We start from the raw sequence: 19,449 nt of genomic DNA, 5'->3' as shown, positions 1-19,449 counted from the left end.
CCTGCAAAGGGTGCTCTTGCGTGCATGTGTAGAGAGCAGGCGTGTGAAAGTGGAGATTTGGAAGGGGTCAATGCCGTCAGTTTTTTAAATGCAACGCTTGTGATTCCTCAAAGGTGGAGCACAAATCCTGAATGCCGTATATCTATGGAGCAGTTCCTCGTTTAACGCTACGCATAGAGCAATATCCTCATGAAAAAAAAAGGTTATTTCTAGGGTTTTATGTGCCAGAACCACGATATTATTTTGAGGTATACCACAGTTGGGGGCTCCAGGTTAATTTTGACCACCTGGTGATTTTTGTAATATGCACCTAAACGAGCATTTTTGCCAACTCGTCACCATAAAAAATATTTTGTTGAAGAACACTGATATTGTTTACAGTATGTATGTGCGTCGGACGTCGGCTGTATTTAAAAAATTTGGCTATGCAGTCACAGTGTACGCTGCGCTGGGACGAGATTGGCATGTTTTAAAGGAGCTTACATGCTTTTAACAGCAATCATTAGTCACTGCTGCTCGCTCATCACTCGTGGTTTCTATCTTGGGCTATGCGCAATGTAACATATTTTTTTACATAATCTAAAGCTGCACACCACTGCACCCCATTTTGATAAAGAGTTGCAATGGTTCGCCTTAACCACCATTATCGTTCACTTATGAGACAATTTAATACTGCGGAGAAGCGAGCGACACACCGTATTAGTCGCTGTTTCCAATGCATATTACACAGAAAACCGATATAGAGAAATTGGCTGTGGCGTTGAGCTTCTCAGTTCGAGGTCGTGGGTTCAATGCCCGACCGCGACGGCTTCGTTCCTTCCGGACAGGAATACAAAAAAAAAAAAAAAAAACGCTCGTGTACTGTGCATTCGGTGCACGTTACAGAACTCCATATGGTCAAAATTAAACCGGAGTACCCCAATGCGTCGAACCTCATGATCAGAGTGGAGTTTTGAGACGTAAAACCCCAGAATTATATTTAAAAGAATAACTCCACATTACATGTTCGCCTGTAAAAGCCTAATTAAGATAGCAGGCTGTTGAAAAATGAGGCAACTGCTTTCAGACTCGTTCAGCGAGTAGAGAAAAGAAGAAACAGAAAAGAGGAAAATGTGTGCGGGAATAACTTATGAGTGAGACGGCTGGCCTATGAGAAAATTGGAGCTGACTGGCATACTTCATGGACTCGCGCCTTCCTTTTCATCTCGTCGTACGACTCTGTTCGGAGGTTATGAACGTTACGGCAATGCGTGCGGTAGGCCTAAAGGGGCTATGGGAACAACATTGTTCACACGGTCATAGAAACCGTTAGAAAACTTCCGTTTGGCGGTATACTGACGCTAATGTGTTCAGGGCACTTTGCTTTCCTTATGAAAAAGGAAAAAAAAATCTGCGTGAAGAAATCTCCGAAAAACAACGAATTCTTAGTAAATCGTTTTATCCCAATGACGTGGCTTGCTGATCGATCAAAATTTTCCAAATCGCAACATAAACTGCACAGCCTTTAGTTACTTGGAGAGAGAGAAAGATCGGAGGAATGCAAGGAGGTTAACTAGAGTTCGTCCAGTTTGCTACCTTAGGCGTGGGAAAGCGATGGGAAAGTGAAAGGAATAGAGAGAGGCAACACGTGTCTCTACCTCATTCACACGCACAAAGCAAGTGCTACGCATCGACGGCTGGAAAAAAGTCTGTCGCCTTCATGTACTGCATAAAAGCTAGCGTGGCTTTCTGGGTTGATGAGCTGTGATGCCGGGATGCCTAGATGTTTGCAAATTTAAAAGGCTGATCGTCCAATCTACTCAAGGTACACTGGAGAGTCTAGTCGTTTAGAAGTTGTGTTTAAACTTTGTCTAAGAGATTGTACGTAAAATGGCATATAAGCTTGAATCAGAGCCCCATATTTAGCGTCTTCACAACTGACTCCTAATTTAGGTTTTTCTTATGTGATTAGACCTTAAGCCTAATAAGGCTCGGTACGGCTAACCTATTAATTTATCCATTGCCAACGTCCGATTTGTCACGCTCACTGAGGCTTGCAAAACGGTTTCAGATTATTCCAACCTGGAATGAGAGCTGAGATCTACATTGACGTCAGCTTTAATGTTCAGTTGTTTGTTTTGACGTTATCGCTGACATCATTCTGAGACGGCCGAAATCCAACATTGACTCCACAGGTGCCCGTGGAGAGTACTTTAAAAAATAGTGTGCGAGTACTGACTTTTTACAACATCTGGAGAATCGCTTAAGCATGCTTATATTAGTCGCTTAAAGAGCCATATCACGACCATTTCTTGCAACAGAAAAGTAATGAGTGCATTTCGGAGCATTCTGCACTATTGAAAGAATTGAAAGCGAACCGATCTATGCATAAGTGAATTTATATCGTTCATTTTTAAGATTTTCACGTGCTCCTTAACGCAAATGAAAAGAGCGGGAAGTAGGTGAGTAATTATTTTCTTTTTTAGTTTTTTTTACTCGTTCTCTAAATGTGTTTCTTCACTAAGAAGGTGCGAGAGCTACATAGGCTAAAATACAATAAAGATTGATCCTTGTGGCCACAGAAACAGCATGTTTGGGCAACATAGGTTGTTGATGCGAAATTCACGGTTAATGTCCATCTTGCCAACGTCAGCTTTCAGTATAGTCTAGGAAGGGCTAAAGGAAAAAGTTCACCAAAATACAGGGTGTTTACAGGAACGCGACAGAAATGGGTGGGAGTCCGCTAGTCGGGCTGAGATTGGCCTTTCGCGCTCATGTAAGCCCCAGCTGGTCGGCCTGTACGCCCGTCGAGTCGGGCTGAGCCAGCCCGACGGCGCGGCATAGGTCAACCCAGTCTGAGACGTTCGAAGCAAACATGCAAACGGAAACGAGAAGGGCCTGTGGTTCGCTGCGGCAGTGATTAACCTGACGGTTTTTTTTATCTCTGGCCTGGGCTCAGGATGGGCCAAAAAATCTGGACCCGTCAGTCACGAGCCCATGCAAACGCTGTCGAGGAGCGGATTGTTGTAGCCACGACTTCTGGCTCGACCCGCTCCTGTCGGGTTCAGGTAAACGTAGCCGTAGAAGCCTTCTATATGGAACGGCTACCGGAAGATGTGTATGGTTACGCGTACATGGCGGCATAGAAGAAGATAGAGAAGAACCACGAACCAGAATCAATCGAGCTTGTGACATGTAAATCTAGATTCGACTCGGTTTGAACAAGAACGTAATTGTGAGGCCGAAATATATAACGGACAAAGGTAGATAGACGCGACTAACAGTCGCCATGCCCTTACTTTTGAATTGCCGTCTTGCCATCTTGATTGACAAACGGCGGCGTTCGAGGTCACCAGAGAACGCACCACAAGAACCGCCCTTGTCTCGTAGATAGAACATTTACAGCGTAATAACCACTTGACACCACGAATGCGCTTTGCACGAAAGTTCAAATTAGACACCAACGAACCTGAACATTATAACGCCGGCTCAGCTGCTAAAGGGAGATATTGCAAGCGGGAACTCAATGTCTACTTGTAGATATAAAAAAAAATGGTGGAGATACCATTAACGAAGTCTGTCAATGTAAGTGCTTCAAAAAAGGTACTCACTTTAATAATTAACGCTCTAGAATAGAATAGAATTTATTGATAGGAAAGACAGAGAGGTCGACCTGAGCTTGTGCGCTCTAGTCTGCTACTCTGCACTGGGGAAGAGGGAAGGGGAGTGAAAGTATTGGGATGGATGATGATAATGAGAGAAGTGGTGAGTGCTTATGTACATGAGACAGTTGCCTCGCTAGAGCCGCTCGTCGAGCTTGGTGTCCTGCAGGAACTTCAACAAAACTTTTGTTGCAAGCACTAATGTCCATGTATTAGGTGTACTACTCTGTGTTTGATGTTATAAAATGCTGATTGAAGTGCATAGTTGCATTTCAAGTATGCTAGAGTGAAGTTTAAACTGTGAATAGTTTAACAAACTACTTACTAATTATTTCGTTATTACACATATTAGGTTATAACTGAAAACAAAATAGTTCTTACTCTCTTTTTCTACATACGTATTCCGTGGACATGGCCAAAAATAAATGTCCACAACTTCTTCGAATATTCCTTGATATTGAAGTGAGTTTGGACATTACATTGTTAAAAGAATGCTGCGTTTGAAGGCATGTATTTGTTGCAGTGAGGACATCTAGATGTCCTTTGCTCTTTCAATGCGCACTTCCATGGAAAACAGAGCCATTAAGCCTCTGACATCTGCAGCGGCGCCGGAACTCTCTCCTGTGGCAAGGGCAGCAAGAGAAGAGGAGGGCAGTCCTTGCCCAGCCCTGCACCACGGCATCTGCCCCTTCAGAGACCCCAAAGATCTCACATGGCAGCACCTGCTGGCAGACCCACCTTTTCACTTACAGGCGTAACTCTATACGACGTTGGGAAGGTACATTTTAAACGCAGCAGAAACCATCGTGACGATGGTGAATGTAAGCAAATACCATGTAAACAAATACGATGGTGAATGTAAGCAAGTGTAAGCATAATAAATGTAAGGGATGTTGCATTTGACGGCACATATTTCTAAGTGATGATGCTGGTAGCTTGCGTTTGTTGTTGCATTGCGTAATTCGGTAGAGGACAAGGCCGTTAACCAGCACATAAGCTGCGGTGGACTACGAGGGCGTCTCACAGCAACCACGAAAGCAACCATGAAAGAGCAACCACCGACTGAAAATGCCCGAAAAAAACCCACGAGAACTATTCGCGCTGACAAGAAAAAAAGAAAGAAAGAAAGAAAGAAAGAAAGAAAGCACATATGGAAAATATATGCAAGCTTCGAGATGCGAACTTGTCACCAATCATAGAAAGTCAGTAAACTCCTTAGTCGTCGCAACAATAAACACAACCGTTGTCGGCGTATTATGCTTCACGTCATGACGCGTTGACAATCACTTAAACGTAGTGCACAAGCAAGAGCTCTGTTCCTGTAGCCCTTGCATGGTGTTACAAGCATCGATGCATGCGAGCATTACTGCTGCACTGAACACACGTATAGCAGGTGAAACAACCGTATTATGGCGTTTCCTTACTGGATACATATAGTGCGTGTACGCACGTTTACAGCAACGATCCATCACTTTGGTGGTACAGCAAAAGCGCAGCAAGGTGGTCAAAGCGCGCGCTTTATTTCATTTGTCATAAACTCTTTGACTGAAGGTAAGCTTGGACACTCAGTCATGCGGCGCTCATATCCGTGAAACGCGACAGCCCTTGGAACGGAGTTATCGCTCTGGGCTTCATAACTAAGTATGATCATCTTTTTTTTTTAACTTTGCAAGTCAAAACGATACTACAGTCCTTCCAGGCTTTTCTGAAGGCAATCAGCGGGCTCAATAACATTAGTGATCGCTGGTTGCGACGTTGGCAACGATGCATTTGTAGGCGGCTTGCGGCACCCGTATCGCCCTGGACATCGGGAATATTGTCACCCTAGCTGGCGGTTCTTTCTAATAGGGTTATTGGACAAGAGAAGACCCCGTCCCGGCTTCGCGTTTTATAAAGCCTCCATTAATCTTCCAGTTTCAAAGAATGAAGACATCAGCAGCTTTGAGTCTTAAGCGCTACCTTGATCTGGAAAGCAGACTGCATAATATTATACCCAATCGAATATGTTAAGACTCGTTTATTATGTACATGCGCACGAAACATTTCTTCCGTCTTTCGACGGCGCGTACTTGGGAAAACGGAATACCAAAAACAAAATGGGAAGAATGATGTAATTGTATTTTTACATCCCCGCGAGATAGAGCGGTTTCAACGGTGACCTGTTGATCGCCATGGCATAGCCCGTTGTGTTGAGTTTCGTTCGCATGCGCTGATATACTTTCGTGCAAAGAATAGAACGTCGCTGTTTCGCAGTATAGTATTAGCCTCAACGAGGTCTTTCGGCAGTCTAGGCACATCTTCTGGTAGTCTATCTATAAATGAGGCGAAAAGCGACATCAGCAAAATCATCGTTAGTTCCTGCATAGAACGACAAACTTAAATAAATACAGAAGTTACGCTCTTCAACTTCTTGATGTAGTCTGTGATTTTTTGTCGGGCTGCTCAAGTTACTTTGACTGACACTTGACAAGTTGCTTTGACTGAGTAGCCCTTTGCGATCGACATGTCAGCGGTTGGTTAACTCCCGCTCCAGCCTTTCCCGTTTCTCCTTCAGTGTCTTGGCTTATTTGCTCGGTGATACAAAGGACCAGTTACGGCCAGCTAAGATGTAGGCCAGGCGCTTTAAGCGACAACCACATATTTTCGTTGCGTAGTTGCTAGGCCTTGTTGCTAGGCACCGCTGCGAAGCGTCGGCGAGCGCAGTGTATATGTTGCACAGCGATCCCGCTTGCAATAATGCGGCACCACTAGTTACGTTCGGTTATTGTTAAAAGGGGATATTGCCACGTACATCCCCACCAATACGGACAGCGCTGGTATCGAGTGGCGTAAGACGAACGCGCTGGCGCAGACGCGGGCCGACGTCATGGACGCTGAACATACGTTGAAATACGGGGCATGGTGCCTGCTTTATTGTACGGAAACGTGGCGTAGCCTTTGCACCTAAAGTGTAATCGCACTTGGAATCTTGGCGTTCGGCGGCAAGAGACACATACCAGGGATGCAGTTCCGCATGCCAAAGGCGTTTGCTCTTTTCGTGCGAAGAGAAGAATGTTCAAGGGGCGCGCTTTTTCGACGCGAAGGCGCCGCGACATTCATTCCTAAAGCAGTTCGCTGCTGAATCACCCGAAGGCGCACCGAAAGAAAAGCGAAGATGATGAATTAAGTGTCGCGGCCGTATTGATAAGCATCTCACGTCAGCGCGCTATGGGCTTATTGCGTGTTTCCTGAATCTGCCAAAATCTGCGCAAGAGGCGTTTTCTGTTGGATACATGCAGAGGGTTGCTGTATTGTTGGTGTGCGCACCACGCGCCTTGTATTTTTGGAGTACTCCACTCCAAGCGAAATACAATGGCTGATTGAGAATACTCTTATGAGTGGAAATACAGCCGTATATATATATATATATATATTTCTGCTCTACTGAGTAGCCGCGTTGAGCAACTGATGCTGCACATTGGTAATATAGAAAACGAATAATTTATTTTCAAGGGCGAACACCGCCGCGGCTTGTACATTAAAAAGATCCATTGCATTAATTTTTTACCGACGCAGTTCGTGCAAGCAGTTTTCACCCTATGGAGCTTCAGAACTAAATACACAATTAACTTCCTTTCTCAGAAGTCTTGTGCGAAGTATTGCGACAGAAGGAACAAGAGAACAGCCGAAATAAATCTATGGTCGTTTCTCGTATTTCGAGATTGCTCTATCTTCTGCTTAAATGAATAGCGGGTTTAGTGCTGCTGTTGGCTATATCATGATTTAAGCAGCTTTAGTGGCTAATAAGAATAACCGGAAAGAGAAGCTTTATCAATTTGTTAAGTTACTTTTCTAAAGTTGTTTCATCTCACCGCAGGCCGCTTATTTCCGTGCTTAGATTTTTCCATTTATGTTTCCATCCCGCTTATCTGAAGATGTCGTAGGTGTCTTGCATAGATAGAAGTAGCCGTGCAGTTATTTGAGACTCTTGTGCTTTTATTGCTTGAACAACATTGTTAAGGCACTAAATTTGTGAAAGCTATGACTCGTGCACGAAAAACATGCATATATCCAGCTTCCTTGCAGGCACAGCGTCGACGGACTTGTGTGCACACTTTCTTGAGGATAAAGACACAGATAAAAGCTAAGTCATTCAAACAATGTTCAATGTTCTATAAGGCAACCGTTCTTATGATTTTATAAATAATCGTTAATAAGGATATTATTAAGGACCTCTTGGGCGTATTCACAAATTTTCAGGTTGAAAATTGAAGGCACAGAGCAACGTTAAGCAGTGATCGTGGTTTTACAATGCAGGCGTGCTTAAACTTTGACACGCTAATGGTCTCTTAAAACCATTAGCGCACTTCCTCGAGCTGTAAAAAAAAAAAATTGGCTACATACGATACGCGTGCAGGGGTAATATAGTAAACTACAGTTATAAAAGACACAGAAGGAATTTTATTTATTGAAAGGAGCCGATAGAGCGTTCTATATGAGTGTAGGCACCGAATTTCGAACTCTCCTGATTTCAAAAAGACAGAGGTGGAAAAATAGCGAGAGAGAGCGAGAGAGAGAAAGAGAGAGAGAGGAGACGGGGGCGGATGTGATGGGGAGCTGCTAAATGGGTTGTATATTTCTGTTGCTGAGAACGAGGCTTGCAGCCGTGGCTACTGTGCATGAACCTGTGCTGCTGGTATTGATCATCAACACTGCCAACATCATGAGTCATTCGTGCCAGTAAAGACTCTACAAAATGCTTCGCCGTGAAATTATGATTAACTTCCAAATTGTATACACGCCGACAAAGCACAAACGCAACGTAAATAATTAGTTCAGCTTGCCTCAAACCACATTTTACCCTAATATTACCATATAAGTGTCATGCCATATTTTCATGTGGAACAGTGGCACTATTACTTCTTTTTAGCAAAAACGGTCATGAACTGGAATTATCTCCCTTAGCACGTCAACCAGCACAAAATTCGTGCACGCTTCAACATTGCCATTGATTATTATTGCACTCGCCTTACATTCTCACCCCCTTATTGTAAAGTCTATTCTACGAAGTCTTTGAAGTATTGTAAATTGAAAAAATAGGACATAAATAACTAAGCCATGTGAAACCCTTCCTTAAATCTTACGCCCCACAAGCTCTCTCAAAGACCGCTGTAGATTCAGTGCACCACTTTTTTGTGAACGCTGCTCCACAGATTGGCCAACAGCGCTGTCTGACCATTGGCTATTGTGTGACATTAAGCGAGCTGGTTATGTTTGACATCGGAGGTTCCAGCAAGGTACATATACCTGGTAGCGAAGCTTACATAGACACCCATACGCTCAAAACATGGTGGTGGAGCGGCAGTTCATGGGGCTAAGCGCCATCTGTCGGAAGAGGGAACACTTCCGGCTGAAAAAAAACTGATGTGACGCCATATCCGTTAAAAACAAAATTGACGCCATTTTGTTCTCAAATGCGCGAAATTCGTTTTTGGTTGCCTGCCATTAGAGCTGTATATTCAGATGCCCCGCAGTTGAACTTGCTGGGCGTTTCTAGTTTTCATCGCGGAAAGCGATCCAGAAGGCCAGCCGCACGGGTGTCGAAATTGCACCCCTGCGCAGAACAAACTTTCTTTAATGGCCGACGAAAGCGTTGGGTGTAGTGTGCTGGTCCCATGGTCGGACCAGCACGTCCGCCAGAACGACCATGGGCCGTCTGCCAGCGCCGCCGCACGAAAACAGCTAAATAAACAATTAACTGGAGGTCGAACCTCACTACTTTTGACTGAACAGGTTAAGAAACGATGTAGCTACCCGCGCCATCACATTCAGACAAACGACCACAGGCAAAACAACCCAATGTGTGATGGGGCGTATTGTAACAGGCGAATTTTTCGAGCGCGCCTTTCTGCGCACTTCAAGATCTGTATGGCATTGCAAATGATAGGGGCTGAAAACAAGGACTTCATTAATAAGGATAAAATTTAACAGATTTATATTTTCTTTTCTCGCCACGTGTACATAAAATTTATTAGGAATTTTATTTTCTTTGAATGAATCAAAGTGTATCACGTTCTAACTTTTAAAAAAGTATTTTTCTGTCTCAATGTTTGTTTCCTCCTCACATAGTCGCGCTTCAATCGCTGCTCTCATAACCATCCTTGGTAATGTCGGTGACAAGTTCTTCTGAACCGCTTTTCGCCCGAAGCTTTGCGACCTATTTGGATCGATCTTGGTTACAGTAAAGCCGCATAAAGGAAATATGTTACAAATGGAGGAGGAGTGAAGGAAACGTGAAGCTTTGTTTTTCGCTTCGCCAGATTTGGACATGTTGGAAAGGCTGGCGCATCTGCAGTACGCGTCAATTCGAGAATGGTATTCGCTCGAAAAGCGCCCCAACAGGATTCGAGAAATCCGGTACTGACGCATTCAATTTCTTCTCTGCCAAGGTGCTCCCGTCTGAGACGTCGACACGAGAGAAGAATTTTCCGCCTTTGGATCGTCGCCGGTGGTGTCGACATACGAAGGTCTACGTAGACAGCAAAATCAAAATGAATGAGTATCACGTTCCGTCAGTTGCGAGGGATTACTCGCCAAAACGAGCGACCCCTCACAGGTCGTGTCCTTTAGATCGTGCTTGTCTCTGAGTGAGTTGCCCATTTGAGCACTGTATCTCGACATTCAGATCTTTTAATTAAATGTCTGAGAGCATTGAAATGTTAGTATGCTGTAACGCGGACATTTTTGAAGGCAAGGTCTCCTTTGGAGACTTCATATCGACTTTCGTTCGTAGGGTCTGGGTATCTGGCCACTGATGGCTCGTCACGTTAGGCGATTTGAGGCCTTGTGATGCACGTAGGACATCGAAAAGAGCATCAAAGTGAAGCTTGGGACAAATTGAAGACGTACAAAGTTAGCGTAAAGGTTTGTAGGGAGCAGCAATAATTCGTAATTAGCGCAACAAGGACGAAACGAAAGCGATTTGTGCTCAGTCAAACAGTACGCGCGCAAAACTGTTATCGGAAGTGTTGCTTTACTCAACAAAAATATGGACCGATACCGGAGATAAAGAAGTCTAAAAATGTGGGCCAATCCCGCACGTAGTGCAGTCTAAACAACAAACCACGTGGCACACTAATGCGAACAAGAAGAGCTTATATTTCTTTAAAGTCTGTCGCTCTTCACTCCCCTTTTTAATACCCCATACTGATGCCGTTTTTTGCTGAGAAAAAAAGAAAGAAATCTTGGTCACTTACAAGAAAGGTCCACAAAAAGAAATCGTTAGACATTGAATTATTTCTTTGACAGAGCACGAAATACTGCTTCTTCTTTCGGGGTTGTTACGTAGGTGCCTAACCACTCAAACGATTCTGAGACAGCACGGAGCTTATGCTCTCTGATTTACTTCTGTGTCGCCACTTTTCCGTAAACCAGTAGTGAAAAGGTGCCACCGTATGCTGGGCAACATGCATGGTAAGCCCTGCTACACGAGCTGCGTTTCTGTTATTATATAAATTGAATTTGAATGCAAATTTGACAGCGGGAAGTGCTGTTCTTTCGATCAAAAAAGTTAGAGTTTCATTTAAACAAATGGCAAGCATCGCACCTGAGACATACGGCATTGATGCTCTTAACGGAAACCCGCAAAGTGTGGCATGAAGTTGTCTCGACATTGAAACTAACTTAGAGAAGTTTCTCTATCTGTCTCATCTCGTCGGGAACGGAACATACGTCCAAGTGTGAAGCAGTAAAGTCAAAATGAACCCTCTGGAAAGCGACCCGTATGGCGAGTGCATTTTTTCGGGCGTGTGTGCTCTTTTGTATCAACACGGGTCAAGCGTGATAAAGGATTGGCCGGTGAGCGCAGCAAATCGTTCAAAAACCACTGTTAAATGATGAGGAGTCGTGACATTTCGGGCGCCAGCAGCTGCTGGATAGTGTGTGGCACTACTACTGACGCTACAATAATGTAGCCCGAGTGCTCACGTGTTCTTCGTACTCAAGAAGCTGCCGAATGGTCGGCATATTATACGATGCTTAGCAGACGCCGCAGGCACACAGCTCAGGCCATGCGAGGTGCGGCCGTGACGCTTGAGACAACAGGTGTACTTTTATGAGCAAGGTAAATTGATCGACATTCAGTTGAAGGTCAAGAGCATTTATCCTTCGGCAAGAGATATCTGATGACTTTACAAGCAGCCACTAATTTTCGCAATAGAAACGCGGAAGTGGTTCGCACCGTAGTCGCGATCACAGTACAGCGTCCACAGACAGAGTGCGACTACGAGCCTCAACTTCTGCTTTCCAGGTCGGGTGAAAGAAGGTGGTTATGGCGCAATCCTTGATCTCTCACCCTGCAGCGCCGAATCAGCGTGAGGAATAATAATGCAGCTCTATGCTTCTCTGTAAACCGGCCTCATCGGTTACGTGTGGTCGTATGATATTGGAATAATTGTACGTTCTTCCTTTCTTTTTTTTTTCTTTGTATCGACGGCCATTCCGTTTCGCTTCATTTCGGAACAAATAGGGGAGCTGTTGCTGGCGTGGCCACAGAAAGCACTTCGCCATAAATCACGTGGCCGAAATCAGACACCCTGATCAAGAACACAACTCAGAGGTTAAAGTTCAACGATATCGATACTTCACGCTCCGAAAAGCGATGAGCCTTGGCGGCACATTGTTATTAGAGGTCGAGCGCAAAACCGGCCGGGCATTTTGCTCGCTCAGGCTTTGGAAACAATAAAGCCGTCGGGAGGTTGGTTCACCGCTTCACACGCCGTTGTTCTCTCCTGGCCACCGGAGGGCCTTGATTGTTTCGGCTGCCTTCCGGGGTCACTGCGTCAGTGAGGCGCACTGTGTGGCCGTGCCCGCCTGTAAATTAGATTATTTTTTCAACCAGCAAACAACTGTGCCAGTTGTCGAAGTTCCACCTGCCGTAATATGATTTTTGTCCAAGAAGAGATATTCTGTAATAATTAACTGATGCAAACTATTTTTAGAAGGGCGTCGTCATAATCTTCATCATGATCACCATCATCATCAATGTCTCCTCTTTTATTACAACAGCTCTTATTGATTTAAACACGTATAAATTTCACACAGACTATGAGCCCTACACTGTGGAGCCTAGTCGCGCAGCTCAGAGAAATTCTTGTACTACTGCTTCGTGAGCCTCGTATCAACGTGAATTTGTGCCTTTCAAAAACCATAAGCCATAACACGCAGTTGCATAAAGATAAACCTACTGGAACTTGCTCATCAGGATAAAGCGGCAAGTGTTGAATGTTGTTCATTATGAAAACAAATGTTCAGGCGTTTCACTGTTAGTGTACGCAGGCCGTGTACGCACGTCCTTGCTGATGAAGGCGATGTGGTATATTGAAGCACCAGATGCGTAACTCAAGCAAAAGAGACATTTCGTGGCCAGTAAAAGCAACACTACAGATTGTTCTTGGTATAGTCCTGCAGTGGTACGTTCATCCAGGTGTGAGGGTTGTAGGTGACAGCATACAAGGAAGTTAGGCATCGTCAAATTTGCTGAAGGTATGCTTACGGAAGCCAAGGAATAGTCTCCCGATGTTGAAGCGAAGCAGCTACCTCGTTTCTTCCACGAAGCTATAGTATGATATCCACTGAAACATCGATGTTCTTCCTTCAGATGTGATTCCATGAGTCGCCTAGAAAACTTCACGTGATAGAGCTTAGTATTGGCATTGGACAACCTAGTTTGAACAAAGCAGAGAAGCTTAATCTAAAGTGGTGAAATATTGCGAGAATTGTGTCATTTTTAAAAGGAAACGCACAAATGCCTCAATTGGATGGCTCAGCTAAATTTGCCTTTTCACCTCAACTACTGGAAGTTTAAGAAGGCAGTGCCTCTAAATTTAATAAGACATCTTTTACTGAAAGAATTGACTGGGCTTATGTCGAATTTGCAGAGACATCAACCAGTGGTGCAAAAGTGGTGCAATATGAATGCATGTCTTTTATTAGCTGGTAATGCTTACTAAACTGTCTTTATCAAGGGCATCTTTCAGGTGCCTGCGCGCGCTATCAAAATGTTAGTCCGCATTCAGTTGTGCTAGTCGCGCCACCGTACTGTCTAACACACAACCAGTGACGAAAGCCCATAACTACACATCTAATGGTGGTGGTCGTCGGTAATTCGCAGCCACGTATTTATTTGGCATGCGTTATTACGCAGCCAATAGTTTTTGTTTTTTTTTTAAGAATCAACTGACGCGAGCTCATGTCCCTCTACTCTCTCGCAGCTATGGCCGTAGATTTTCTGAACACCGCATTTCAATCTGAGGAAGCCTTTTGCAAGCACGAGTAAAATGGCACGGGGAATCTCCTCAAACCCAAAGCACGTAGGGTAATTTTGTGCATAGAAGGCACCACGTCACCGACAAGAAATGCAGGAAAAGTCGAGGGGATGATTATAAAATAAGCCGTCATCGAAATATGGGTTGCCGAGTTTCTAAACCATACAAGCCAGACGGGTGCATTATTCAAAGCGAAATAAACGGCTCGCTCGCACATCTTCTAATTGAGGGGAAACTGGCGCACTCAGTCATCGTGGAAGAGGCTCATACGAAACTGCGCGGTTACTGTTCTCTGGCTGCGACAGTCAACATGAGCTAAATTTTAATAACTTTGAGGTTGTGCCTCGGAAATTTGGCTACAAATTTGCTACAACGAAAGGTTATCTGCTAGCCGCCTGGTTAGCTCAGATGGTACAGTGGTGGAGCGGAAAGGCGGTGGTGCCGGGTTCGAGTCCCGGACCAGCACGAATTTTCCTTCTACTTTGAGGCTTTTCTTTCGAGAAACCCGTATGGTTTCCTTTGTAGCAATTGCTACGAACGGGTGGATGTCTGATTTTCCCTTCTCTAATTACTTCTCTCCACCTTGCGGGTTTCCGCAGAACTATTACGTCAATCTGTTGCGTTTGCTTCGTGTTGTCGACAAATTCGACTTCGCCCTGCCATCTGCTAGCCGCCTAGTTAGCTCATATGGTAGAGCGGCTGCCGCGGACAGGCGCTGGTCCCGGATTCGAGTCTCGGACCAGGACGAATTTTTCTTCAACTTTGAGGCTTTTCTTTCGAAGAACCTGTATGGGTTTACGTTGTAGCAATCGCTACGAATGGGTGGATGTCTGATTTTCCCTTCTTTAAGTCTTTCAGTTCGACGATCATTTGAATAAAATGAGTTGCTGAATAAATCTTATGTCCCAAATTTCAGTCCTGCATGCTTGTTTTCCACAACCTGTGCATTCTAGTGTGTAGAAACTTGTCAAAGGGTACATTGTCACAACTACTTATTAGTGCGCATACGTGAAGCTGCTTTGATATTCGGTTCCTCTCAAATAGTGCGTTTGATAGTACCAGACCCTCACGAACGTGTGATTCAACATTCATGCATTTCAGCTCTGAAGGAAAAGAGAGAGAGAGACAGAGAGAGACAGATTGGTGAGCAAGAAGAGGTCCTATTTCCTGCAACACTTCAGTGAGCACGGCCCAGCACCCGCTGTGCAGGTACGCAAGAGTACAATTGACGGAAGTCAAGCCGGAGGAGATAATTTTCACTTCGCTAACCACCGAAGACAAGCGAATCGGCAAAGTTGACAAGCGCGAGAAACGTAGAGCCTACTTACTAATGAGCAACATTTTCTCCCCCTTCCAACACGCTGCTGAGCAGCCCTAACCCATTCAGAAAAATCTTGAAATATTTTGTGGAATACGCGTTCAAAAAATGTTTTCAGTGTGTGCATAATTCAATGGCGACGATGGTAGTCGTGACATAGCATATGTTAAACTACTTTAAGCTCGAATATAAAATAAGGTCACCCATCGAAGCCTAGTCATTTGCTAGCCGGAGCTCCAAGTCCCACAACGAAATACCATGGTGAGTTATGTTTTCATTGTGTACCATTTAGCTTATGCCTGCACAATCTTTCTGAGACACTAACAAACATTTATGTATTTCGACTCTGCAAAAAAGCTTTAAAATCTTCAGTATTAGAAGTGTTGAACCAGTGTACAGAACCATTACTGCAATTTCATCTCACTTTTCCTAGATTCTGCACTTCCCTTTTCTGTTACATTAATATTTAGAAAGGCTTTGTAATGGCGATACATGTTTTCTTTTATTTTTTAATTATCATACTGCCTGTGTCATTTCAGTCTACTTGGTAACAAAAGAAAGTTCGAAGGTGACCCCCTTTCGTTTACGTGTGCGTTGTTATGAATTTAAGTTTAACGGTACTTCTATTATAACACTGGCATTCACAAGGCGGTGTACAGAAAATTTCTGCTTACTATCACTCTACCGCTGACTATTATTTCTGTGTTAGGGTGCCCGATGGGCGCACTAGGGGGTGTGGCGTTGCCAAGAAACCTGTTGACTAAGGATTCCAGTGATGGATGGGCACCTTGTTGCTTCTTCAGGTGCTAATGCAATTTTCCCTTGCATTAATTAGAGCAAGAAAAAAATATATTCATAGTTTTTTAGTGCAGGGTTCTTGTTTCATTTACTGATGGTCTCTAATGATGCTGGGATCGCTCGTTCACTTAACACTAACGCGTAATCCAACCCTTCTGCGTATTCTGCTGCTGCGCCCTTCCTTGGTTTCCTCAGCTTGCTTAGCAAAGCTGGTTTTCTCAGTCTTTTTCGTGTGTATGTGGGATTCAGCCAGCGCAGTTATATTTTTTCCTACTGTATATGATACTTCAAGCGTACCTCTGCCTTCTTGCACACTGCATTTTGCTGATGTCTCGTTAACTCTGGCTGTCCCGAGGAAAAGCCGCATGTGATAGTTCCTCTGGCAATGGGCGACGTGGCACGAAGAGGCAAGAGCAAATTGTCAGACATTTTCTCTTTTTCGCACGTTTGCTTCGTACCTGCGCTAATTATTCCGCCTTTCTTTCTTTCCTTTCCCCTTTCCCCTCGCCCTGTGTAGGATAGCTAACCAACAGCGTCTTTTCCAGTTGACCTACCTGCCTTTTCTATCTCATTTCGCCGTATGTGCTTCTACCCCATCATATACACAAAACAAAAGCGGATATCTCACGAACAAGCACTCGCTACTTCGTAAGTTTTCGTATTTGCTCGTGGCCTCAGGCCCACTGTCCACTGCCACAGAAAGGGCGGAGACATGTTCTAAAGGAAATAGCTTACCTACAGCTCGCGGGGACTGCGACCCGACCTTCAAGTGCGGGGAGCCGCGACTACAGCCAGCCAAGGCCACTCCGTCTCCGTACTGCCTAAACTTCTTCAAAATTTTGGTTAGCCAGGTTTTTCGGTACGATGAGATACTATTGCAACTTGCAACCGCCCCCCCCCCCCCCACTTCCTGCATGCGCTGAATTGCCCAGTGAGTCGTGCATTAATTGTTTATAAGTTTGTTTGTTTTTTGCCTTGACGTCGTTTTTATATGGCTGCACTTTGGACCCTGTCCAATAAACTTGAATTGGAAGTGAGCGCCCATTTTCTGTGCTCCCTTAATCTTAATCTCGTTTCCGTGCTGCTTTGAACAGTATGCCTCACCTAAGCACCCTTTTATTTCTGAGAACTTCAGTGTTTGTGGGGCATTCAATGCGGGCGAAACAAATAGGGATGGGATACGTGTAGCCCGGTAGGTACGTATTACACTAGGGACAGCAGAATAACTTTATTCTTCATCGGCACTGGTCTGATTGGATACATGTTGGATACACGTGAATGGAATTAGTTGCTCCCTTCATCCACACTCAGCACTTGTTGTGAAACAGCATGATGACTCCGTCCTTTGTCCTTTCCTGACATTGCCTTGGGCGTGACCCATATTGAAACACAGGTCATAGATCTTTTACATGCTGTTAGGCATTAAAGCCGGAATGACCGCGAGGTAAGCTTTTAATCAACAAATTGCAGTGCATTATATCTGAATACAGAATTATTTTTGGATTATATTTGTGGGCAATGACAACGTCACCTTTGAACTTTTCATTTTATTGCGAATAAAAAAAACTTTCAACCTTATGTTACACGGATATGCCTTCGGCGTACGACGATCGCTGAAAGGCGACATCCCTTAGCACGGACAAAGATCTCCCGCAAGGAAGTCGTAGTTACTAAATTTAGCTGATGTTTTGATGTTGATGTGGAAACACCATTATCCTGAAGGATCACACAGCCCTTTGCAGAACTCCATGTCATCTGAACTGCTAGAACATTATGCACTTTCCCTAGGTAATTTGAAAGATATAAGAACAGAGAGATCATACGAGTATATAAAGGCTGACTTTAGTATATACGATCGCTTGTATAGCAGCCCTCTTTAGGTAATAATAACGTCTTGTCGTGCCAGATGCTGTAATCGATAGAAAATAAATGATTGGCAAATATTGCCAAAAAGACGCTAAAGCTAGAAACAGTCATAAAAATTAAAGAAATAATTAGCCTGCTGTAGTGGCACTGGGAATGTGACGACGTCTCCATCTAGGCAGTGTTATCCGTGTTCTTGAATGGAAAATTTCATTTCTTGCTGAGTGGAACTTGAGAGCTTTAGTAAGTTTTCAAAAAAGAATATGATGACGCAGAATTTTTACAGCAAACCTACATATGACTAGGATCAGGTGTATCGCGTGCGTGCGTAGACCAACAATTTTTCATACGTGGACCGATCCCCAAGATAGTGCGATGCCGGGCTAACCCGCGGCGGACGTCAAGCATGTGTTAAGCACTCTCCAATACGTGGGCCAATCCCGAAGGTAGGGCAATACCGAGTGATCCACGATGGTGGTAAAGAAGGCGTTAAGCCCTCCCCATACGTGGGCCGATTCCGACGGTAGTGCAATGCCAGGCCGACACGCTTTGGAGGTGCAGTTCGCTATTAAGGGGCACACATACACAGCTTCGGTGGCCATCCTTCTTCAGAGAGTGCAAGGACACTGAGTTTTCTTTTTGACGGTACAAGTCAGAAGATTCAACTAACATAAGCTATACCGGCCTCGAGATGTCAATGTTGGCTATGTTTCCGGCGCTCTTCCGATTGGCTCTGCCCAAATACGAAGCCATTAAGAAGAGGTCTTCGCTGCTACGAGGGACTAGACGTGAACCGACAGGTCCGCGCCACTGAACTAAGTCCAGCGGGAGCGCGAGCGCGACGAAGTCCCTTCTCACCGTTTAGCTTGGCTGCAGCGACTGCGACCTTCGGTGCCGGAAACGCCGGTGCGGTGCTCCCTCCTGAACGGCTCCTGCTCCGGGCGCTTCCAGCGGCGGCAACGGGGGCTTGCTCGGGGCACTGCTCTCTCGGGGGCCCTGCTCTCGGGAATATGGAGCCGCGGAGACGCTCTGTTGCCAGTCTCTTGCGCGGCTTTCTCGCCGCTGAACCACCACCACGGAGTGGAAGAACAGGTCGGCCAAACCCCTCCAGCCGCCGCCGTCGTGGCCCCCCTCCACCCCACCCCACCCTTGAAACTTCCGTGCCCCCCCGCCCCCGGCCTGCCTCGCCGCTTTATTTTTTCGGCGGTGGGGGGCGAAAGACGGGGGTTATTGGCCCACCCCCCTCCAGCTTGCCTTTTTCGCCCCGGCGCCGGCTGCATAACCGACGGCGATGCTTTCTCCTCCTCGCCGCCTGGCGGTCGCTATCCGGCGGGGAACATACGAACAAGCCGAAAAAACACGCGCACTGCGATCTCTGAACAACCCGGCCCAAACCGCAAACCCCCGACCACTCCCGCATAGTAATGACACTACGTGTTTCATACCGGACGCTCGATCTGCCGAAGGCACCCTCCTTCCTGTGCACAGCGGGGCCCGTGAGAACGGAGACCCGTTGTCGCGGCTC

At 45.2% G+C, this 19,449-nt stretch overlaps 1 protein-coding gene and 1 long non-coding RNA gene across 2 annotated transcripts in view; one reads left to right on the top strand and one right to left on the bottom strand.

Moving 5' to 3' along the window:
• The window catches only part of LOC140216763 (uncharacterized), a 42,156-nt gene extending 37,370 nt beyond the window's left edge, over window positions 1-4,786 (top strand). Inside the window, exon 3 of the long non-coding RNA XR_011893448.1 lies at window positions 4,245-4,786. This is a non-coding gene — a long non-coding RNA (uncharacterized lncRNA). The remainder of the gene's footprint in view (window positions 1-4,244) is intronic.
• The window catches only part of LOC126525277 (uncharacterized), a 32,366-nt gene extending 13,349 nt beyond the window's left edge, over window positions 1-19,017 (bottom strand). The window contains exon 1 of the mRNA XM_050173303.3: window positions 18,783-19,017. The gene's annotated coding sequence lies outside the window, so the exon portion shown is untranslated. The remainder of the gene's footprint in view (window positions 1-18,782) is intronic.
• Window positions 19,018-19,449: the final 432 nt, after the last annotated feature.

The sequence above is a fragment of the Dermacentor andersoni genome, chromosome 3 (genome assembly GCF_023375885.2).
Source record: "Dermacentor andersoni chromosome 3, qqDerAnde1_hic_scaffold, whole genome shotgun sequence".
In the NCBI taxonomy this organism is placed as follows: Eukaryota; Metazoa; Arthropoda; class Arachnida; order Ixodida; family Ixodidae; genus Dermacentor; species Dermacentor andersoni.
This window is presented reverse-complemented; position numbering and strand designations above follow the sequence as displayed.